The sequence below is a fragment of the Triplophysa dalaica genome, chromosome 22 (genome assembly GCF_015846415.1).
Source record: "Triplophysa dalaica isolate WHDGS20190420 chromosome 22, ASM1584641v1, whole genome shotgun sequence".
NCBI classification, from domain to species: domain Eukaryota; kingdom Metazoa; phylum Chordata; class Actinopteri; order Cypriniformes; family Nemacheilidae; genus Triplophysa; species Triplophysa dalaica.
In genome coordinates this window covers 20,190,034-20,210,348 of record NC_079563.1, presented here as the reverse complement: position 1 = coordinate 20,210,348, position 20,315 = coordinate 20,190,034, and positions in this window count along the sequence as shown.

Here is a 20,315-nt window from a genome sequence, read left to right as displayed (position 1 = left end):
ACTTTCGGCGCACAATGAATAGTCTTCTGTTCAAAGTAAAACCCCAAATACTGAGTGATTTTATTCCCACATACTTTAAATAGAACAAACCTATGATTGAACATTTCGGCTTTGCTTTGTTTAAGTTGCTTTGTCTTTGTTTTAAGCAGCATTATATAGCTATTATAAATATATATTATATTTTTTATTTGTAACCGGGTGGTAAATAGCCTTAAAGTTTCCTTGCTTGACCTGTAATTTAAAAGAGTTGGCGACAGGGGGCAGTGTCTAGGTGCGTGTGGTGAAGTGCGCATGCGTCACATGTGCGTGTGAGACGTGTTAAGTGCAGTGCGAGAGGGAGACGCACTCGTATGGGAATTTGCAAGCATTTTCGAGCATCCCGTGACATACAAGGATATATGTAGGCTGGTTTTGAACCGTGCAACTGAGATCTTTGAAAGGTTGTCACTGCCTTTGTGGTGATTGAGGAGGTCATCATTATGTGAGTGTTTTTTACTTTGTTGTCATTATAGTGTGTATAAGTTGTACATGTGTATATAAAAATGTACTTATGTTGTTGTTTTCTTTGTACAGTATCCCTACTGCCGTATTTTGGCCGTTTTCTTTTTGACACTTAAAAAATGTACTATCGTACATCTGGGCTTGTCGTATTTTTGTGTTTTTGAAACTTGTATACGAAAGGTTGTGAGTTTCTTTGATTAAAACCACATTTTGTGGGTAAAGAAACTGTTTTTTTTGTATGGTTTTTTGTCCATAGCTGTGTGTTCTAAATACACGTTTCTGGAATATCCTTTAATATACGATGTAATAATTGAATAAACCACAAAAGCAAATTGAACTTGATAAATGTGTTCCGAGTGGTAAATCTAAATCCCTGGTCACATATTATTTTGAATAACAAAATATTTAAATAATAATGTCCGAAAGCAGCGAATGTGTCATGATGTGTGTAATTTCATCCATTCTCCAGCAGGTGGACCAATAGACCCACAGTCCCACACACACAAACACACAGACGATGAAGAGAGTTATTCAGCATCTCTTCAGACTGCCACAGAAAGAACAGATAGTCTCAACATACTTCAGTGGACAGAAGAACCGCAGAAGAACCCAAACCCTGACGTTCACATACATACACAATCTCACACAGTTCTGTGTGTAGCAGGTGAAAAACACACAGATCTGATGACACTGGGTCATTAATGACTCCATCTAAAAGTAAAAACTTAAACATCTTTCATGTGTAAATCTGATCAGAGTTCTGCTGTCCTCATGCCATTATCAGCAGTATTGCAGTATCAAACGTAAGGTCATGGGTTTGATTCTCACACAACACACAAACTGATCAAATAAACATCTGTGTGTCATTTCACATTAAAGCATCTGTCTCAATAAAGACTCAAGCCATTCAAGAGAAATGTTTCTTCTGTACAGTAATCTAAAAGAGCTTTCCTCTGAAGCTGACCCTATGCTGATCAATGAAAATATGTTTAAAAAAAACAGACAAATACACAACACAGCAGCACACATGTTTACACCTATTAAAGCATACAAAGATATAAAGAAGCCAGAAGATGTGAAATGAAACTTGCATTTGTTTGTATTTGCTTCAGTTAAATATTTCTGATGTTTGTTTTCTTGCCTTGACCTGCTTTATGGATATTCATACAACACACACGCATGCGCACGCACACAGATGCACACACACACACACTCACATATTGGCAAAACAATAATAATACAACCAGATTCACAATTTTTTTTAGTTCAACAAGTGTTAGAGAGAGAGATCACACTGTCATCTCAACACAATTAAGTCAGAACTCCACAGCAGAATGCACAAAATACACAGATATTAAGTCAATACACAAGACGTTTGAAAGTCTGTCAAACGATGAGAAACATACATCACACTTTATTTTATTTGATTGAGAGAGAGAGAGAGAGATTTAGAGCGAGCGTGTGCATGTTTCCACACACGCTACTGTCACGGACAGTAAACGAAGGCCACAAGTTGCTAAGCAACAGTCAATGTGAAGATGATCTTGAGATATCTTTCAATGGTATGTGTTGGCTGAGACTGCACAACTATAATATATATACACAAGAAAACAAACCATCTCCTCACACATGTTCACTCACAGATCTCCACAGAATCATCATAATAATAATGTGATCAGGTGGGCTTAAAGAAACTCAAAAGAACAGAGTCTAAGAGAGACAGCCAGACAGACAGAGAGAGAGAAACCGGAAACTTAAACAAGGCTGTGAATGACCTGAGAGACAAGGCACGAAGAGCCTTTTACACAATCAAAAAGAATATCAAAATTGACATCCCAACCGTAATCTGGCTGAAAATAATACAATCAATTATAGAACCAATCGCGCTGTATGGAAGTGAGGTTTGGGGTCCTCTCGCCAACCAAGAGTTCAGCAGATGGGACAAACACCCAATAGAGATTCTGCAAACAGAAATGTGTAAAAACATTCTACGGGTACAGAGAAAAACTCCAAACAACGCCTGCAGAGCAGAATTAGGACTGTATCCTCTAATCATTAAAATACAAAAAAGAGCTTTAAAATTCTACACACACCTTAAGAACAGCGACACAGACACACTCCATCACAAAGCCTTAAGTCATCAAGAGCTGAGCCCAGAGAGAAACCCCTTCATCCAACTGATCTCACAACTAACTCTACAACCCCAAACATGCCCAAGTCAACCCCAAACCCCAGCCAGACTAAACCAAATGATGAAAAGACAAAAAGAGAAATATCTCCAACACTGGACAGAAGCAACAGCTCAGCAAAGTAAAGTGGAATGCTATCTGTCACTAAAGAGAGAATATAAAGTGTCAGAATAGCTCACAAGCGTATCAGACCCTAAACTAAGAAAAGTGTTGAGCATGTACAGACTCAGTGATCACCAGCTCACTGTAGAGACGGGCAGACACAGACACACATGGACACCGAGAGAAGAGCGACTGTGTCCACACTGCACACACAATCAAGTGGAAACAGAGCTGCACTTTCTCCTCTCCTGTCCCAACTACACACACATCAGAGAAACATTCTTCCCCCAGTTTACAAACTTACACAAAGACTTTGAGCAGTTTCAACAAAAGGACAAGATCTCATACATACTGGGAGAAAAGTCAAGAAGCTCAAACCTGCTGCAAGATATGTCAAGTCCTGCCACGACCAAAGAACAACCAGCACAACACAACACAACACTGACAGGACAACACACACAAACTGACACTATCACCCTCATTGAGAACTTTAATTAAAACTGTTTTTCTGTTTATATTGAGATGTATATATATATAGATTTTTACTTATATACTTTTAATTTTATTCTATCTTATTTTTTATCTTAATCTGTATTTCTGCATGTTTATATTTAATCTTGTGCTTTGGCAATGTAAATTTTCTTTTATCATGCCAATAAAGCTCCTTTGAATCTTGAATCTTTAGAGAGAGAGAGAGAGAGAAAGAAAGAGAGATAAAGAGAGACAGACAGAGAGAGAGAGAGAGACAGAGAGAGAGAGAGAGAGAGAGAGAGAGATAAAGAGAGAGAGATAGAGAGAGAGAGATAGAGAGAGAGAGAGAGAGAGAGAGAGAGAGAGATAAAGAGAGAGAGAGAGATAAAGAGAGAGAGATAGAGACAGAGAGAGAGAGAGAGAGAAAGAGAGAGAGAGAGAGAGAGAAAGAAAGAAAGAAAGAAAGAGAGACAGACAGAGAGAGAGAGAGAGAGAGAGAGAGAGAGAGAGAGAGAGAGAGAGAGAGAGAGAGAACATTCACAGAACATTTATGAAACACTTCCTTATAGAACTCATTCAGATGTTGACCTTTGAACATTGAATCTGTCCTTCAAATCAAACACGTTTCAGTTTTCAGTCACGTGCATCAAATCTTGTGTCAAATCCACCCAAATATAAAGATTATGTCATGAATCACTGCGCTAACTCCAAATCATTTCTTTAGGAAACTAGTCAATCTCTACTCTAGTCAATCTCTACTCTAGTCAATCTCTATACAAGTCAATCTCTACACTAGTCAATCTCTACACAAGTCAATCTCTACTCTAGTCAATCTCTACACAAGTCAATCTCTACTCTAGTCAATCTCTACTCTAGTCAATCTCTACACAAGTTAATCTCTACACAAGTCAATCTCTACTCTAGTCAATCTCTACACAAATCAATCTCTATACAAGTCAATCTCTACACTAGTCAATCTCTACACAAGTCAATCTCTACTCTAGTCAATCTCTACACAAGTCAATCTCTACTCTAGTCAATCTCTACACAAGTCAATCTCTACACTAGTCAATCTCTACACAAGTCAATCTCTACACTAGTCAATCTCTACACAAGTCAATCTCTACTCTAGTCAATCTCTACACAAATTAATCTCTACTCTAGTCAATCTCTACACAAGTTAATCTCTACTTTAGTCAATCTCTACTCTAGTCAATCTCTACACAAGTCAATCTCTACACAAGTCAATCTCTACTCTAATCAATCTCTACACAAGTCAATCTCTACTCTAGTCAATCTCTACACAAGTTAATCTCTACTCTAGTCAATCTCTACTCTAGTCAATCTCTACTCTAGTCAATCTCTACACAAGTCAATCTCTACACAAGTCAATCTCTACTCTAATCAATCTCTACACAAGTCAATCTCTACTCTAGTCAATCTCTACACAAGTCAATCTCTACTCTAGTCAATCTCTACTCTAGTCAATCTCTAGACAAGTCAATCTCTACACAAGTCAATCTCTACTCTAATCAATCTCTACACAAGTCAATCTCTACACAAATCAATCTCTACTCTAGTCAATCTCTACTCTAGTCAATCTCTACACAAGTTAATCTCTACTCTAGTCAATCTCTACTCTAGTCAATCTCTACTCTAGTCAATCTCTACTCTAGTCAATCTCTACACAAATCAATCTCTACACAAGTCAATCTCTACACAAATCAATCTCTACTCTAGTCAATCTCTACTCTAGTCAATCTCTACTCTAGTCAATCTCTACTCTAGTCAATCTCTACTCTAGTCAATCTCTACTCTAGTCAATCTCTACTCTAGTCAATCTCTACACAAATCAATCTCTACTCTAGTCAATCTCTACACAAATCAATCTCTACACAAGTCAATCTCTACACAAGTCAATCTCTACTCTAGTCAATCTCTACACAAGTCAATCTCTACACAAGTCAATCTCTACTCTAGTCAATCTCTACACAAGTCAATCTCTACACAAGTCAATCTCTACACAAGTCAATCTCTACACAAATCAATCTCTACTCTAGTCAATCTCTACACAAGTTAATCTCTACTCTAGTCAATCTCTACTCTAGTCAATCTCTACTCTAGTCAATCTCTACTCTAGTCAATCTCTACTCTAGTCAATCTCTACTCTAGTCAATCTCTACTCTAGTCAATCTCTACTCTAGTCAATCTCTACTCTAGTCAATCTCTACTCTAGTCAATCTCTACACAAATCAATCTCTACTCTAGTCAATCTCTACACAAATCAATCTCTACACAAGTCAATCTCTACACAAGTCAATCTCTACTCTAGTCAATCTCTACACAAGTCAATCTCTACACAAGTCAATCTCTACTCTAGTCAATCTCTACACAAGTCAATCTCTACACAAGTCAATCTCTACACAAGTCAATCTCTACACAAATCAATCTCTACTCTAGTCAATCTCTACACAAGTTAATCTCTACTCTAGTCAATCTCTACTCTAGTCAATCTCTACTCTAGTCAATCTCTACTCTAGTCAATCTCTACACAAATCAATCTCTACACAAGTCAATCTCTACACAAATCAATCTCTACTCTAGTCAATCTCTACTCTAGTCAATCTCTACACAAGTCAATCTCTACACAAATCAATCTCTACTCTAGTCAATCTCTACACAAGTTAATCTCTACTCTAGTCAATCTCTACTCTAGTCAATCTCTACTCTAGTCAATCTCTACTCTAGTCAATCTCTACACAAATCAATCTCTACACAAGTCAATCTCTACACAAATCAATCTCTACTCTAGTCAATCTCTACTCTAGTCAATCTCTACTCTAGTCAATCTCTACTCTAGTCAATCTCTACTCTAGTCAATCTCTACACAAATCAATCTCTACACAAGTCAATCTCTACACAAATCAATCTCTACTCTAGTCAATCTCTACACAAGTCAATCTCTACACAAGTCAATCTCTACTCTAGTCAATCTCTACTCTAGTCAATCTCTACTCTAGTCAATCTCTACTCTAGTCAATCTCTACTCTAGTCAATCTCTACTCTAGTCAATCTCTACACAAATCAATCTCTACACAAGTCAATCTCTACTCTAGTCAATCTCTACTCTAGTCAATCTCTACTCTAGTCAATCTCTACTCTAGTCAATCTCTACTCTAGTCAATCTCTACTCTAGTCAATCTCTACTCTAGTCAATCTCTACACAAGTCAATCTCTACTCTAGTCAATCTCTACACAAGTCAATCTCTACACAAGTCAATCTCTACACAAGTCAATCTCTACACAAGTCAATCTCTACACAAGTCAATCTCTACTCTAGTCAATCTCTACTCTAGTCAATCTCTACACAAGTCAATCTCTACTCTAGTCAATCTCTACTCTAGTCAATCTCTACACAAATCAATCTCTACACAAGTCAATCTCTACACAAATCAATCTCTACTCTAGTCAATCTCTACACAAGTCAATCTCTACACAAGTCAATCTCTACTCTAGTCAATCTCTACTCTAGTCAATCTCTACTCTAGTCAATCTCTACTCTAGTCAATCTCTACTCTAGTCAATCTCTACTCTAGTCAATCTCTACACAAATCAATCTCTACACAAGTCAATCTCTACTCTAGTCAATCTCTACACAAATCAATCTCTACACAAGTCAATCTCTACACAAATCAATCTCTACTCTAGTCAATCTCTACTCTAGTCAATCTCTACTCTAGTCAATCTCTTCTCTAGTCAATCTCTACACAAGTCAATCTCTACACAAGTCAATCTCTACACAAGTCAATCTCTACTCTAGTCAATCTCTACACAAATCAATCTCTACACAAGTCAATCTCTACACAAATCAATCTCTACACAAGTCAATCTCTACTCTAGTCAATCTCTACACAAATCAATCTCTACACAAGTCAATCTCTACACAAATCAATCTCTACTCTAGTCAATCTCTACTCTAGTCAATCTCTACTCTAGTCAATCTCTACACAAATCAATCTCTACACAAGTCAATCTCTACACAAGTCAATCTCTACTCTAGTCAATCTCTACACAAGTCAATCTCTACACAAGTCAATCTCTACTCTAGTCAATCTCTACACAAGTCAATCTCTACACAAGTTAATCTCTACTCTAGTCAATCTCTACACAAGTCAATCTCTACACAAGTTAATCTCTACACTAGTCAATCTCTACACAAGTCAATCTCTACTCTAGTCAATCTCTACACAAGTCAATCTCTACACAAGTTAATCTCTACACTAGTCAATCTCTACTCTACTCAATCTCTACTCTAGTCAATCTCTACACAAGTCAATCTCTACCCTGGTCAATCTCTACTCTAGTCAATCTCTACACAAATCAATCTCTACACAAGTCAATCTCTACTCTAGTCAATCTCTACACAAGTCAATCTCTACACAAATCAATCTCTACTCTAGTCAATCTCTACACAAGTTAATCTCTACTCTAGTCAATCTCTACTCTAGTCAATCTCTACTCTAGTCAATCTCTACTCTAGTCAATCTCTACACAAATCAATCTCTACACAAGTCAATCTCTACACAAATCAATCTCTACTCTAGTCAATCTCTACTCTAGTCAATCTCTACTCTAGTCAATCTCTACTCTAGTCAATCTCTACTCTAGTCAATCTCTACTCTAGTCAATCTCTACTCTAGTCAATCTCTACTCTAGTCAATCTCTACACAAATCAATCTCTACACAAGTCAATCTCTACTCTAGTCAATCTCTACACAAATCAATCTCTACACAAGTCAATCTCTACACAAATCAATCTCTACTCTAGTCAATCTCTACTCTAGTCAATCTCTACTCTAGTCAATCTCTACTCTAGTCAATCTCTACTCTAGTCAATCTCTACACAAGTCAATCTCTACACAAGTCAATCTCTACACAAGTCAATCTCTACTCTAGTCAATCTCTACACAAGTCAATCTCTACACAAGTCAATCTCTACACGAGTCAATCTCTACACAAGTCAATCTCTACTCTAGTCAATCTCTACACAAATCAATCTCTACACAAGTCAATCTCTACACAAATCAATCTCTACTCTAGTCAATCTCTACTCTAGTCAATCTCTACTCTAGTCAATCTCTACACAAGTCAATCTCTACACAAGTCAATCTCTACACAAGTCAATCTCTACTCTAGTCAATCTCTACACAAGTCAATCTCTACACAAGTCAATCTCTACTCTAGTCAATCTCTACACAAGTCAATCTCTACTCTAGTCAATCTCTACACAAGTCAATCTCTACACAAGTCAATCTCTACACAAATCAATCTATACACAAGTCAATCTCTACTCTAGTCAATCTCTACACAAATCAATCTCTACACAAGTCAATCTCTACACAAATCAATCTCTACTCTAGTCAATCTCTACTCTAGTCAATCTCTACTCTAGTCAATCTCTACACAAATCAATCTCTACACAAGTCAATCTCTACACAAGTCAATCTCTACTCTAGTCAATCTCTACACAAGTCAATCTCTACACAAGTCAATCTCTACTCTAGTCAATCTCTACACAAGTCAATCTCTACTCTAGTCAATCTCTACACAAGTCAATCTCTACACAAGTTAATCTCTACTCTAGTCAATCTCTACACAAGTCAATCTCTACACAAATTAATCTCTACACTAGTCAATCTCTACACAAGTCAATCTCTACTCTAGTCAATCTCTACACAAGTCAATCTCTACACAAGTTAATCTCTACACTAGTCAATCTCTACTCTAGTCAATCTCTACTCTACTCAATCTCTACACAAGTCAATCTCTACCCTAGTCAATCTCTACTCTAGTCAATCTCTACACAAATCAATCTCTACACAAGTCAATCTCTACTCTAGTCAATCTCTACACAAGTCAATCTCTACTCTAGTCAATCTCTACACAAGTCAATCTCTACTCTAGTCAATCTCTACTCTAGTCAATCTCTACTCTAGTCAATCTCTACACAAATCAATCTCTACACAAGTCAATCTCTACACAAATCAATCTCTACTCTAGTCAATCTCTACACAAATCAATCTCTACTCTAGTCAATCTCTACTCTAGTCAATCTCTACTCTAGTCAATCTCTACTCTAGTCAATCTCTACTCTAGTCAATCTCTACTCTAGTCAATCTCTACTCTAGTCAATCTCTACACAAATCAATCTCTACACAAGTCAATCTCTACTCTAGTCAATCTCTACACAAATCAATCTCTACACAAGTCAATCTCTACACAAATCAATCTCTACTCTAGTCAATCTCTACTCTAGTCAATCTCTACTCTAGTCAATCTCTACTCTAGTCAATCTCTACTCTAGTCAATCTCTACACAAGTCAATCTCTACACAAGTCAATCTCTACACAAGTCAATCTCTACTCTAGTCAATCTCTACACAAGTCAATCTCTACACAAGTCAATCTCTACACGAGTCAATCTCTACACAAGTCAATCTCTACTCTAGTCAATCTCTACACAAGTCAATCTCTACACAAGTCAATCTCTACACAAATCAATCTCTACACAAGTCAATCTCTACTCTAGTCAATCTCTACACAAATCAATCTCTACACAAGTCAATCTCTACACAAATCAATCTCTACTCTAGTCAATCTCTACTCTAGTCAATCTCTACTCTAGTCAATCTCTACACAAATCAATCTCTACACAAGTCAATCTCTACACAAGTCAATCTCTACTCTAGTCAATCTCTACACAAGTCAATCTCTACACAAGTCAATCTCTACTCTAGTCAATCTCTACACAAGTCAATCTCTACTCTAGTCAATCTCTACACAAGTCAATCTCTACACAAGTTAATCTCTACTCTAGTCAATCTCTACACAAGTCAATCTCTACACAAGTTAATCTCTACACTAGTCAATCTCTACACAAGTTAATCTCTACTCTAGTCAATCTCTACACAAGTCAATCTCTACACAAGTTAATCTCTACACTAGTCAATCTCTACTCTAGTCAATCTCTACTCTAGTCAATCTCTACACAAGTCAATCTCTACCCTAGTCAATCTCTACTCTAGTCAATCTCTACACAAATCAATCTCTACACAAGTCAATCTCTACTCTAGTCAATCTCTACACAAGTCAATCTCTACTCTAGTCAATCTCTACACAAGTCAATCTCTACTCTAGTCAATCTCTACACAAGTCAATCTCTACTCTAGTCAATCTCTACACAAATCAATCTCTACTCTAGTCAATCTCTACACAAGTCAATCTCTACTCTAGTCAATCTCTACACAAATCAATCTCTACAAAGGTCAATCTCTACTCTAGTCAATCTCTACACAAATCAATCTCTACACAAGTCAATCTCTACACAAATCAATCTCTACACAAGTCAATCTCTACTCTAGTCAATCTCTACACAAATCAATCTCTACACAAGTCAATCTCTACACAAGTCAATCTCTACTCTAGTCAATCTCTACACAAGTCAATCTCTACTCTAGTCAATCTCTACACAAGTCAATCTCTACACAAGTCAATCTCTACTCTAGTCAATCTCTACACAAGTCAATCTCTACTCTAGTCAATCTGTACACAAGTCAATCTCTACACAAGTCAATCTCTACACAAGTCAATCTCTACACAAGTCAAACTCTACACAAGTCAATCTCTACACAAGTCAATCTCTACACAAATTAATCTCTACACTAGTCAATCTCTACACAAATCAATCTCTACACAAGTCAATCTCTACTCTAGTCAATCTCTACTCTAGTCAATCTCTACTCTAGTCAATCTCTACTCAAGTCAGTCTCTACACAAGTCAATCTCTACACAAGTCAATCTCTACTCTAGTCAATCTCTACACAAATCAATCTCTACACAAATCAATCTCTACACAAGTCAATCTCTACACAAGTCAATCTCTACACAAGTCAATCTCTACACAAATCAATCTCTACACAAGTCAATCTCTACTCTAGTCAATCTCTACACAAATCAATCTCTACACAAGTCAATCTCTACACAAATCAATCTCTACTCTAGTCAATCTCTACACAAATCAATCTCTACACAAGTCAATCTCTACACAAATCAATCTCTACTCTAGTCAATCTCTACTCTAGTCAATCTCTACTCTAGTCAATCTCTACACAAATCAATCTCTACACAAGTCAATCTCTACACAAGTCAATCTCTACTCTAGTCAATCTCTACACAAGTCAATCTCTACACAAGTCAATCTCTACTCTAGTCAATCTCTACACAAGTCAATCTCTACTCTAGTCAATCTCTACACAAGTCAATCTCTACACAAGTTAATCTCTACTCTAGTCAATCTCTACACAAGTCAATCTCTACACAAATTAATCTCTACACTAGTCAATCTCTACACAAGTCAATCTCTACTCTAGTCAATCTCTACACAAGTCAATCTCTACACAAGTTAATCTCTACACTAGTCAATCTCTACTCTAGTCAATCTCTACTCTAGTCAATCTCTACACAAGTCAATCTCTACCCTAGTCAATCTCTACTCTAGTCAATCTCTACACAAGTCAATCTCTACACAAATCAATCTCTACTCTAGTCAATCTCTACTCTAGTCAATCTCTACTCTAGTCAATCTCTACTCTAGTCAATCTCTACTCTAGTCAATCTCTACACAAGTCAATCTCTACACAAGTCAATCTCTACACAAGTCAATCTCTACTCTAGTCAATCTCTACACAAGTCAATCTCTACACAAGTCAATCTCTACACGAGTCAATCTCTACACAAGTCAATCTCTACTCTAGTCAATCTCTACTCTAGTCAATCTCTACTCTAGTCAATCTCTACTCTAGTCAATCTCTACACAAGTCAATCTCTACACAAGTCAATCTCTACACAAGTCAATCTCTACTCTAGTCAATCTCTACACAAGTCAATCTCTACACAAGTCAATCTCTACACGAGTCAATCTCTACACAAGTCAATCTCTACTCTAGTCAATCTCTACACAAGTCAATCTCTACACAAGTCAATCTCTACACAAATCAATCTCTACACAAGTCAATCTCTACTCTAGTCAATCTCTACACAAATCAATCTCTACACAAGTCAATCTCTACACAAATCAATCTCTACTCTAGTCAATCTCTACTCTAGTCAATCTCTACTCTAGTCAATCTCTACACAAGTCAATCTCTACACAAGTCAATCTCTACACAAGTCAATCTCTACTCTAGTCAATCTCTACACAAGTCAATCTCTACACAAGTCAATCTCTACTCTAGTCAATCTCTACACAAGTCAATCTCTACTCTAGTCAATCTCTACACAAGTCAATCTCTACACAAGTCAATCTCTACACAAATCAATCTATACACAAGTCAATCTCTACTCTAGTCAATCTCTACACAAATCAATCTCTACACAAGTCAATCTCTACACAAATCAATCTCTACTCTAGTCAATCTCTACTCTAGTCAATCTCTACTCTAGTCAATCTCTACACAAATCAATCTCTACACAAGTCAATCTCTACACAAGTCAATCTCTACTCTAGTCAATCTCTACACAAGTCAATCTCTACACAAGTCAATCTCTACTCTAGTCAATCTCTACACAAGTCAATCTCTACTCTAGTCAATCTCTACACAAGTCAATCTCTACACAAGTTAATCTCTACTCTAGTCAATCTCTACACAAGTCAATCTCTACACAAGTTAATCTCTACACTAGTCAATCTCTACACAAGTCAATCTCTACTCTAGTCAATCTCTACACAAGTCAATCTCTACACAAGTTAATCTCTACACTAGTCAATCTCTACTCTAGTCAATCTCTACTCTACTCAATCTCTACACAAGTCAATCTCTACCCTAGTCAATCTCTACTCTAGTCAATCTCTACACAAATCAATCTCTACACAAGTCAATCTCTACTCTAGTCAATCTCTACACAAGTCAATCTCTACTCTAGTCAATCTCTACACAAGTCAATCTCTACTCTAGTCAATCTCTACTCTAGTCAATCTCTACTCTAGTCAATCTCTACACAAATCAATCTCTACACAAGTCAATCTCTACACAAATCAATCTCTACTCTAGTCAATCTCTACACAAATCAATCTCTACTCTAGTCAATCTCTACTCTAGTCAATCTCTACTCTAGTCAATCTCTACTCTAGTCAATCTCTACTCTAGTCAATCTCTACTCTAGTCAATCTCTACTCTAGTCAATCTCTACTCTAGTCAATCTCTACACAAATCAATCTCTACACAAGTCAATCTCTACTCTAGTCAATCTCTACACAAATCAATCTCTACACAAGTCAATCTCTACACAAATCAATCTCTACTCTAGTCAATCTCTACTCTAGTCAATCTCTACTCTAGTCAATCTCTACTCTAGTCAATCTCTACTCTAGTCAATCTCTACACAAGTCAATCTCTACACAAGTCAATCTCTACACAAGTCAATCTCTACTCTAGTCAATCTCTACACAAGTCAATCTCTACACAAGTCAATCTCTACACGAGTCAATCTCTACACAAGTCAATCTCTACTCTAGTCAATCTCTACACAAGTCAATCTCTACACAAGTCAATCTCTACACAAATCAATCTCTACACAAGTCAATCTCTACTCTAGTCAATCTCTACACAAATCAATCTCTACACAAGTCAATCTCTACACAAATCAATCTCTACTCTAGTCAATCTCTACTCTAGTCAATCTCTACTCTAGTCAATCTCTACACAAATCAATCTCTACACAAGTCAATCTCTACACAAGTCAATCTCTACTCTAGTCAATCTCTACACAAGTCAATCTCTACACAAGTCAATCTCTACTCTAGTCAATCTCTACACAAGTCAATCTCTACTCTAGTCAATCTCTACACAAGTCAATCTCTACACAAGTTAATCTCTACTCTAGTCAATCTCTACACAAGTCAATCTCTACTCTAGTCAATCTCTACACAAGTCAATCTCTACCCTAGTCAATCTCTACTCTAGTCAATCTCTACACAAATCAATCTCTACACAAGTCAATCTCTACTCTAGTCAATCTCTACACAAGTCAATCTCTACTCTAGTCAATCTCTACACAAGTCAATCTCTACTCTAGTCAATCTCTACACAAGTCAATCTCTACTCTAGTCAATCTCTACACAAATCAATCTCTACTCTAGTCAATCTCTACACAAGTCAATCTCTACTCTAGTCAATCTCTACACAAATCAATCTCTACAAAGGTCAATCTCTACTCTAGTCAATCTCTACACAAATCAATCTCTACACAAGTCAATCTCTACACAAATCAATCTCTACACAAGTCAATCTCTACTCTAGTCAATCTCTACACAAATCAATCTCTACACAAGTCAATCTCTACACAAGTCAATCTCTACTCTAGTCAATCTCTACACAAGTCAATCTCTACTCTAGTCAATCTCTACACAAGTCAATCTCTACACAAGTCAATCTCTACTCTAGTCAATCTCTACACAAGTCAATCTCTACTCTAGTCAATCTGTACACAAGTCAATCTCTACACAAGTCAATCTCTACACAAGTCAATCTCTACACAAGTCAAACTCTACACAAGTCAATCTCTACACAAGTCAATCTCTACACAAATTAATCTCTACACTAGTCAATCTCTACACAAATCAATCTCTACACAAGTCAATCTCTACTCTAGTCAATCTCTACTCTAGTCAATCTCTACTCTAGTCAATCTCTACTCAAGTCAGTCTCTACACAAGTCAATCTCTACACAAGTCAATCTCTACTCTAGTCAATCTCTACACAAATCAATCTCTACACAAATCAATCTCTACACAAGTCAATCTCTACACAAGTCAATCTCTACACAAGTCAATCTCTACACAAATCAATCTCTACACAAGTCAATCTCTACTCTAGTCAATCTCTACACAAATCAATCTCTACACAAGTCAATCTCTACACAAATCAATCTCTACTCTAGTCAATCTCTACACAAATCAATCTCTACACAAGTCAATCTCTACACAAATCAATCTCTACTCTAGTCAATCTCTACTCTAGTCAATCTCTACTCTAGTCAATCTCTACACAAATCAATCTCTACACAAGTCAATCTCTACACAAGTCAATCTCTACTCTAGTCAATCTCTACACAAGTCAATCTCTACACAAGTCAATCTCTACTCTAGTCAATCTCTACACAAGTCAATCTCTACTCTAGTCAATCTCTACACAAGTCAATCTCTACACAAGTTAATCTCTACTCTAGTCAATCTCTACACAAGTCAATCTCTACACAAATTAATCTCTACACTAGTCAATCTCTACACAAGTCAATCTCTACTCTAGTCAATCTCTACACAAGTCAATCTCTACACAAGTTAATCTCTACACTAGTCAATCTCTACTCTAGTCAATCTCTACTCTAGTCAATCTCTACACAAGTCAATCTCTACCCTAGTCAATCTCTACTCTAGTCAATCTCTACACAAATCAATCTCTACACAAGTCAATCTCTACTCTAGTCAATCTCTACACAAGTCAATCTCTACTCTAGTCAATCTCTACACAAGTCAATCTCTACTCTAGTCAATCTCTACTCTAGTCAATCTCTACTCTAGTCAATCTCTACACAAATCAATCTCTACACAAGTCAATCTCTACACAAATCAATCTCTACTCTAGTCAATCTCTACACAAATCAATCTCTACTCTAGTCAATCTCTACTCTAGTCAATCTCTACTCTAGTCAATCTCTACTCTAGTCAATCTCTACTCTAGTCAATCTCTACTCTAGTCAATCTCTACTCTAGTCAATCTCTACTCTAGTCAATCTCTACACAAATCAATCTCTACACAAGTCAATCTCTACTCTAGTCAATCTCTACACAAATCAATCTCTACACAAGTCAATCTCTACACAAATCAATCTCTACTCTAGTCAATCTCTACTCTAGTCAATCTCTACTCTAGTCAATCTCTACTCTAGTCAATCTCTACTCTAGTCAATCTCTACACAAGTCAATCTCTACACAAGTCAATCTCTACACAAGTCAATCTCTACTCTAGTCAATCTCTACACAAGTCAATCTCTACACAAGTCAATCTCTACACGAGTCAATCTCTACACAAGTCAATCTCTACTCTAGTCAATCTCTACACAAGTCAATCTCTACACAAGTCAATCTCTACACAAATCAATCTCTACACAAGTCAATCTCTACTCTAGTCAATCTCTACACAAATCAATCTCTACACAAGTCAATCTCTACACAAATCAATCTCTACTCTAGTCAATCTCTACTCTAGTCAATCTCTACTCTAGTCAATCTCTACACAAATCAATCTCTACACAAGTCAATCTCTACACAAGTCAATCTCTACTCTAGTCAATCTCTACACAAGTCAATCTCTACACAAGTCAATCTCTACTCTAGTCAATCTCTACACAAGTCAATCTCTACTCTAGTCAATCTCTACACAAGTCAATCTCTACACAAGTTAATCTCTACTCTAGTCAATCTCTACACAAGTCAATCTCTACACAAGTTAATCTCTACACTAGTCAATCTCTACACAAGTTAATCTCTACTCTAGTCAATCTCTACACAAGTCAATCTCTACACAAGTTAATCTCTACACTAGTCAATCTCTACTCTAGTCAATCTCTACTCTAGTCAATCTCTACACAAGTCAATCTCTACCCTAGTCAATCTCTACTCTAGTCAATCTCTACACAAATCAATCTCTACACAAGTCAATCTCTACTCTAGTCAATCTCTACACAAGTCAATCTCTACTCTAGTCAATCTCTACACAAGTCAATCTCTACTCTAGTCAATCTCTACACAAGTCAATCTCTACTCTAGTCAATCTCTACACAAATCAATCTCTACTCTAGTCAATCTCTACACAAGTCAATCTCTACTCTAGTCAATCTCTACACAAATCAATCTCTACAAAGGTCAATCTCTACTCTAGTCAATCTCTACACAAATCAATCTCTACACAAGTCAATCTCTACACAAATCAATCTCTACACAAGTCAATCTCTACTCTAGTCAATCTCTACACAAATCAATCTCTACACAAGTCAATCTCTACACAAGTCAATCTCTACTCTAGTCAATCTCTACACAAGTCAATCTCTACTCTAGTCAATCTCTACACAAGTCAATCTCTACACAAGTCAATCTCTACTCTAGTCAATCTCTACACAAGTCAATCTCTACTCTAGTCAATCTGTACACAAGTCAATCTCTACACAAGTCAATCTCTACACAAGTCAATCTCTACACAAGTCAAACTCTACACAAGTCAATCTCTACACAAGTCAATCTCTACACAAATTAATCTCTACACTAGTCAATCTCTACACAAATCAATCTCTACACAAGTCAATCTCTACTCTAGTCAATCTCTACTCTAGTCAATCTCTACTCTAGTCAATCTCTACTCAAGTCAGTCTCTACACAAGTCAATCTCTACACAAGTCAATCTCTACTCTAGTCAATCTCTACACAAATCAATCTCTACACAAATCAATCTCTACACAAGTCAATCTCTACTCTAGTCAATCTCTACTCTAGTCAATCTCTACTCTAGTCAATCTCTACTCAAGTCAATCTCTACACAAGTCAATCTCTACACAAGTCAATCTCTACTCTAGTCAATCTCTACACAAGTCAATCTCTACACAAGTCAATCTCTACACAAGTCAATCTCTACTCTAGTCAATCTCTACACAAATCAAACTCTACACAAGTCAATCTCTACACAAGTCAATCTCTACACAAGTTAATCTCTACACTAGTCAATCTCTACACAAATCAATCTCTACACAAGTCAATCTCTACTCTAGTCAATCTCTACTCTAGTCAATCTCTACTCTAGTCAATCTCTACTCAAGTCAATCTCTACACAAGTCAATCTCTACACAAGTCAATCTCTACTCTAGTCAATCTCTACACAAGTCAATCTCTACACAAGTCAATCTCTACTCTAGTCAATCTCTACTCTAGTCAATCTCTACTCAAATCAATCTCTACACAAGTCAATCTCTACACAAGTCAATCTCTACACAAGTTAATCTCTACTCTAGTCAATCTCTACTCTAGTCAATCTCTACTCTAGTCAATCTCTACTCAAGTCAATCTCTACACAAGTCAATCTCTACACAAGTCAATCTCTACACAAGTTAATCTCTACACTAGTCAATCTCTACACAAATCAATCTCTACACAAGTCAATCTCTACTCTAGTCAATCTCTACTCTAGTCAATCTCTACTCTAGTCAATCTCTACTCTAGTCAATCTCTACTCAAGTCAATCTCTACACAAGTCAATCTCTACTCTAGTCAATCTCTACACAAGTCAATCTCTACTCTAGTCAATCTCTACTCTAGTCAATCTCTACTCTAGTCAATCTCTACTCAAGTCAATCTCTACACAAGTCAATCTCTACACAAGTCAATCTCTACTCAAGTCAATCTCTACACAAATCAATCTCTACTCTAATTAATCGCTACACAAGTCAATCTCTACTCTAGTCAATCTCTACACAAATCAATCTCTACACAAGTCAATCTCTACACAAGTCAATCTCTACACAAATCAATCTCTACACAAATCAATCTCTACTCTAATCAATCTCTACACAAATCAATCTCTACACAAGTCAATCTCTACACAAATCAATCTCTACACAAGTCAATCTCTACACACGTCAATCTCTACACAAGTCAATCTCTACACCAATCAATCTCTACACAAATCAATCTCTACACAAATCAATCTCTACACAAGTCAGTCTACGTGTGGGGGACAATTTGGAATCCTCGAGCAACTGTCCTGCCTGACACACGGACAACATACAAACTCCACAAAGATTATTGACGGACGGTTTTCTTCTGTGATTGTGTGTGTGTGTTAAATGTGTTTGGGAATCAACCCCTCCAGCTAAACTACATGTAACCCCCAAATAAATCCCTTTAATATAAGAGATATCAAACTAAAGTTGATCTGAGCTGCTTCAAAACACATTACAGTTTCAAAAAAATCTTAATTGACATTTACATTAAAGCTTTTGGCAGACGCTTTTATCCAAATCGAATTACATTGCTTTATCCTATATATTTTACATAGGTATTTGCAATCCCCGGGGTTCGAACCCACAACCTTGCGCTTACCACTGAGCTACAGGAAAGCTCATTATTTAAAACTCATGTCAAAGAGACACAACAGTGACACACAAGAAATGAACAAATGAACAAATGGAGTTTAATAGTGTTCACATTAAAAGAGAAGATTAGTTTATACTCACTGGTCAGTTTACTTAAGGCTCATTTGTTTGTTTGTTTGTTTGTTGCTCATGTGTCTTGTGTTCACCTTGAGAATGATGACGGATCACACAAGCTTTGCATTGACTTTAAACTTGACAGTCTTTATTTACTCAGGCTTGTGAGATGCTTCTTGTAAGGTTTAGAGATTGTTTCTATAAATATATCTTCAGAGCTTTCATGTTGTGTTATGTTGTGACATGAGGCCACGGCAGGACGACTGAGAGAGAGATTTCACAATCTCACAGGAGACGAGACGTGAAAGAGCACAAACTGAGACTGAAAGCCATAGTTCGCCCAAAAATGAAAATTCTGTCATCATTTACTCACCCTTGAGTTGCTCCAAATCTGTACATATTTCTTTGTTGTGACAAAAACAAGGAAAATATTTGGAAGAATGTTAGCAACTTTCAGTTCTGAGACACCATTCACTACCATAAAACAAAACATTGTTTATTTTTTTGTCGTGTTGAACACAAAATTAGATCTTTTAAAGAATTTACGAGAGCAAACATTTTCGTGGCACCTTTGACTCCCATTACATTTTCCTACTATGGTATGAACAATGTCCAATCTTTCTCTGTATTGAGCAGGTTTGGAACAGGGGCGCTCCGAGGCCTTTTTAGGTGGGCTTCAGTCATCTTAGCCCCCTACACCTATTAGCTCTCAAACTATTAAAGTAGCGTGTTTCAGCACCCC